This window comes from Papilio machaon, chromosome 13 (genome assembly GCF_912999745.1).
Source record: "Papilio machaon chromosome 13, ilPapMach1.1, whole genome shotgun sequence".
Taxonomy (NCBI): Eukaryota; Metazoa; Arthropoda; class Insecta; order Lepidoptera; family Papilionidae; genus Papilio; species Papilio machaon.
This window is the reverse complement of record NC_059998.1, coordinates 2,716,958-2,722,957: the sequence shown is the minus strand read 5'-3', so window position 1 is coordinate 2,722,957 and position 6,000 is coordinate 2,716,958. Positions and strand designations below refer to the sequence as shown.

The 6,000-nt window shown below is 29.4% G+C and overlaps 1 protein-coding gene across 2 annotated transcripts in view; it reads left to right on the top strand.

Annotated features, from left to right (window-relative positions):
- Positions 1-2,226: 2,226 nt before the first annotated feature.
- The window catches only part of LOC106717805 (beta-glucuronidase), a 33,302-nt gene continuing 29,528 nt past the window's right edge, over positions 2,227-6,000 (top strand). The window contains exon 1 of one of the 2 annotated variants that reach the window (XM_045680526.1): positions 2,227-2,330. The gene's annotated coding sequence lies outside the window, so the exon portion shown is untranslated. Of the gene's footprint in view, positions 2,331-2,357; positions 2,512-6,000 lie in introns of those variants that run through there. The other variant, XM_045680525.1, reaches the window with a different exon arrangement.

Below are 6,000 nucleotides of genomic sequence, written 5' to 3'. Positions count from 1 at the left end.
AAAAAAAGGAAGGGTTATTCGATTTTCAAAATAAAGCACTCAACTCTTAACACTTCAATAAGGAAAAACGATAAGTAAGATTTGACACTTTAAAGTTCAACGGCCTCCAGCGTTTTCTTGAGACGAAAAAAATCTATATGTGTAAAGGAAAAAAATCTACAGATGTTAGTTATCAAAAGATTGTATTGAATGAGAAATAATTTAAAGAGCACAGATAATATAATACTATACGAGTAAAGAACAATAAAGCGGACATTAATTTGTTATAGTTAACGTCATACCGAAATAAAGTTCATCAAAGTGAATGGAAGAATACCAAACAACTCTCTTATCTATTAAGTATCAAACACAACCGCTCGTGTTTGCTACTATTTGACCTAATGGCATACGACATACAGCATACGTTATTATGTTGACCGTGAAAGAAATACATATGTAAGTACTTAGGTTATAAAATAATTCTGATAACTTCTCCTAACATGAATACAGATAGGGTTGCCAAGTCGCTATACCTACTAGTCGGACAGACCACTTGGCCGGAAATTTGGGTAGATAGGTCGGACGCCCTATATTATTTAGAATTTTGTCTCAGTATTAATAGGTACACTCTCGTTTGGGAAATGTAAAAAGCCTAACAAAAGCCGGAAAACCGTTTATTTTGGCCGGACACGCAATTAAAAAACCTACCTATGTTCGGCTTTATCCGGACGCCTGGCAACGCTAAATACAGCTAAAACAAAAATACAGTAATAATAATAATAACGGAAATATCTTTTCTAGGTCAGATTTTGTCTAAAGATGATATTCATGGTAATATTAAATAAATATTTGTGTCTCAATGTAATAAACCATGAAAGTCATTTGTTGTGTAAACTAACTCGAGGACATCAATTTATAAGTCTAATTAATTAAAAATATATTATACTCGTATAACAAATAAGCGTGTATTTTTAACGTAAAAGAAAAAAATGGAACCAAGCGTGATACAATTCGAATATTCCTAAAAATTAAACAAACGACAAATGTAATTTGAAATTGTATATACTTCTTTAATGGACTAATATTATAAATTAAAATATTAGATTAAATATAATACATAAAAACTAAAATATATCATTAAAAGGTGTCCCTTTAGGCAAGGTTCCGAAGATACTGGTAGCGTTCCCCCTTTGAATGGCTAGACTAATTCAATTTGAAATTTAAGTTATATATATTGAGAGAGAGAGCGTTTCGGATTATAGAGCAGAATATAGAATAACACATCTGTACGTCGAGTTGAATATATTTTATATATAAGTGTATTTATCAATTCATAATCATGTTTACACATACTACTATGTTATGGGATAATCGATATCCATGGATATTTGCAATCCTAGAGGAGAAACTTAGTTATAAGTTAAAGTTATAAAATTTATGAAACAAACTAACATAATGACGCTATCATATGTATTACAATTATATATTCTTTTTACGAACCTGTATTTCCCTTCACCGAGAAACTACATTCTAGATATATTATTGTTGTCGTACTATGCAAACTTACACAACATCAAACTATTGTTATACTCCTTCATTGATATACAGCTGTTAAAACAATTTTACATATAATATAAAACATATTAATTAAAGTTGTATTTAAACCGGTTGATTAATTTAATAAAAATAAATTCTGGTTAAAGTTAAAATGTTATATTTATGTTTACATTTTAAATGTAAATATTGTACATACTGACAGATAAACACATAATTATACATGTAGATAAATAAATTAAAGTTGTCCGAAACAGAAAATAAGTGATAATAACATGTTATTCAATGTTTTTATATTATTTTCTACTTTATATACATACTTGTGTTATTTTTTTAATTTAATTTTGCGTATTCTTTAAACCTATATGAATTGTATTGTCTAAGCAAATCACAGTCTCCAATTGTATAATATACATCCTTACTTAATCAATTAAAATATTCAGATTGAGAATTAAGTCATTAAGTAATAAAAAGGTAAGTACATATTAAGTATTTAAAGCTACGTATTAAAATTTAATAACATAAGTACAAGTGTGTCCATGTGACCGCGTTTTATCGCTGCCCCTCCTCGCACTTCATTAGTTAATAATCATTTACTTTGTTTTCCAGTACGCGATGCTATCAGCTAGAAAGTGAAATATTTAATAACCTACTTCATGCCGTTGTAACGTAAATGTTCTTATCTAGAATTAATTGTATGCAGTTTCAATTCGGTCGGATTATGCCGGCGCGTTCCTTACATTGACAACAAATCTTATTTCAAGCCAGTGCGTCGGCATGCGTCGCCGAGGTTGAATGTATGTTATTTTTTAAATATACTACGTGTACCCCGCGATGCTAAATTTATTTTTCAAAAATATAAGTTAAATTATTTTATATTAAATCGATGCCGTAAAATAAGAGTGTTCATTGTAGACTGTAATTAAGGTGCGAAAGCTGTAAATTATTCTCATAAGAAGAAAGTATTACACGTAAAAAGTAAGTATATTGCTGTTTGCTATCGATGGTTGGATCGAGGTTTTAAAAAATATTACTAAATTCTTATTTAAAATACAAATCCGTTGAGTAATATGCAATCTTAATATTTCTAACATTGTGCAAACTGTAAAAAAATATTCGGACATTTAATTTGCCAAATAGAGCAACACTGGTTGATTTAAAAATTAAATTAATTAATCTTTTATTCATATTTAACACAAAAAATTAGTTGATTGGGAGGATCTTTTTTTGCATATTCAAACCAAATTCACATATTGTAAATTTAGGAGGTAGAGTACTTAGGAGTTATTAAACCATGAGTTTTTGTAGCTTTATTATTAACTTTGGAGATTTTATTGGATACCCACGGCTTTCAAATAAGATTTCGAAATTGCCTGAATAAATTACGTCTTGAAATGTGAGTGTACGTGTCGAAAATATACTGACCCTGACACTGCATCTGAAATATCGCCCGATTTCAACGCGATTTCATTAAATTGAGAAAGACATCTAATGGCCGTGCACGAAACATCTTCCGTAATTTTAATATCACCAGGTCATAAAAAAATATTTAGTTTAATAGAGGGAACGATTGGTTATTATGAAAAACAAATGTAAATTTTTATTATAAAAAAATCTTTGATTTCGGTCAAAAAGCGACCACTAGCATATTAAATAATGTTGAATGAAACTATTCTGATAACTTACTATCGTTACTAAGTTGATATTTAACACTAACAATTAATATTATACTGGCATAAGTAAGTATTTATATTTAACTTTGATATTTCCGTATTACCCTTCCTGTCATTTAGCTTAAGTTAAAGTTCACTGATAAGAAGTGCGGAAGAATTGAATAGAGCAATATCAGAGATACTAAACAATTCACAAAACTCTATATTTTGCTAAATGTACGTCTATTATTCAATTTAAAATTTCATAATCTTTGTGCCCTAAAATAAAAAAAAAACAACAAAGTAGTTGCAATGATTTTATTGTTTGTATTTTTGACAATTATGTATTTAGGTTATTAACCATGAGTTTCTGAGTCCAAAATCTCCGTTTAAAACATAATGCTATCTCTGTGTTGTCAAAGATAATGACAGGGATGACGATATGTTTTATACAGAGATTTTGGACTCAGTAACCCACTGTTAGACTTTCAGTATTATTTTAACTTTGTTATTACAACTTTAGGCGGATCCATCCAGTAACTTATAAATTCTTAACTTATCCATAAATATAATTTAAATAACAACAAAGCAGAATTCTTTGTTACTATAAAATAAACAATCATTTTTTATTTAAAAATGAAAAAAAAAACGCATTGAATGTAATTAACACTGTTATTATGTGTTACGTAATATAAATTCAATGAGTTAAAAGGAAATAAAAAGTAACTTTATAAGTATATTGACCAAACCATTGTTTTTATTTTTAGGGTTCACAAAACAAAATACAAAAACGTTAACAAAATTTGATAATGTTAGTTAATAAAATAAATATAACAACTAACTGTAATATAAAATTGAATTATTTTTGTAGTTATTTCGAGTTTTAGTAGGAAAATATTTCACGTAGGTAACTAGCAGATTCGACTGACTAGAAGAGTATCTTTGCATCTCGCTATAGACTAGGATATTACAGTCTTCCTGCGAGTTTCGACCGTAGTGACACTTATATTAAGACCATATTGTTATCTTTGTTTTGTCAAAAAAAATAAAAGAGATGACAATTATCTATTAATAAAATTGTCACTGCAATGGAATTTTAAGGCTATTACTTATTACAGAACCTTTCCTCAATATACGTCTCGTACGGGTTCGTATTAATATCTTTACACTCAAGTAAATGTTAACTACAGTTTTTATATGGAAATATACCGGAATAAACTGATATATCAAAGTAAACATCAGGTACATAAGTTGTTGGGTTTTCACATTTTTTATACTTTTAGTTTTGTTTGTTTAATAATGTTTTCAAGTTTTCTGGAATGTAATATATTGTACATTGTACAATATCAATAAAGGTATCTTTATCGTTGTAGCTCTCGGTTTCCGTTGCTAAAACATTTATGGATAACACAATATTGTCATATAACTCAACTCACGCATGTAACCCAGAGAGGTAGGCAGAGAGCACGGAGCTCCATTTGGCGTGGCCAAATGAACCTACGCAGTCCACTTTTCGCCGGTGGCGAGCCGCGTCGCCGTCTTTTTCTCTCGGGAATTCATATGTGCGGGTTGCATTACGATGTTTTCCTTCACCGTAAGAACGTTGGATAAATGTAAATATGTAAGTCGAAAATCGAAAAACACATTGGTACATGGCGGAATTCGAACCCACGACCTCCAAATTACAAGTCAAGTGCCTAACCCCTGAGCCACCGACGTTCTCAATTGTCATCTAATTGTTGATAAGAAGCTTCGATAGTTTTTCTTTAACTGCGTAGTACGAACTACTGCAACCACATTTTGCTTATATTACCCATAAAAAGAAAAAAATGAGAATTAATGGTAAAGTATACATTTTCCATACTATGATATTTTTCAAACATGTAAATCTGTTTCCGGCAAACAAGTATTTGAAATTGCAATTTAGTATTTTATGGATAAACGAATTGCAATTGTTGCCGAATCCCCTGGCTGTAAATTGAAATCACTACAATTTTACGAGAGATTTGCTTTTCGCAACAAGAATGAAAACGATTTTTTTTTTGCGACAACGTTTTCATTTCTTCAGCCACGAAATCTAACGTCAATTGTAACTAGTTAATTTAAAAAAGTAATAAGTCTTGAATATTTATTTTTGGAGTTTGAATTCTAAAACAACACAACTTTAATCGTAAGCAATAACAATTGCGAGTAGTGCATTTATATAAAAAACCAATAATTATTATGTACACTAACGTGATAAATCCACGAATATTGCAGAACCGTTTGTACATAAAATCTGTAATTATGTCAGATTATGTCACGACCTGACAAATCACAATTAAATGTGTACGATCACAATGTCTGGTAACCTTCGTAACAGTACGCATATATTTGCTGTTATGTTATATTTAATATTGTCGACAACTGATCTGTCATGGATTGCATAAATTCTTAATTTTCTCATGACATTAACAATTTAAAAAAAAACATGTCTTAAACAGTGCAATTAAATTATTCTTACCCTAGGTTTCTCTACTAAAAACTTATAGCTGTCTCTATTTTTTCAGGAGGAATAATAGAGATAACAATATGCTATTAGAATGAATTTCAGCAGTGAAAAGCCACTATCATATTTTTACATCGTGACATGAATCACTTTATGATTTAAAAAAACCTGTTGCTTCCATTAACTATTGCAATTTAATTACTATTAAAATGTATAAAATTAATATTAACTAGGAAATAAATCAATATCAGACAAAAGATTTCTATATATTATACAACGTCACTATAAATAAATATACTAAACAGCATTCAAGTATTAGTCCGTCTC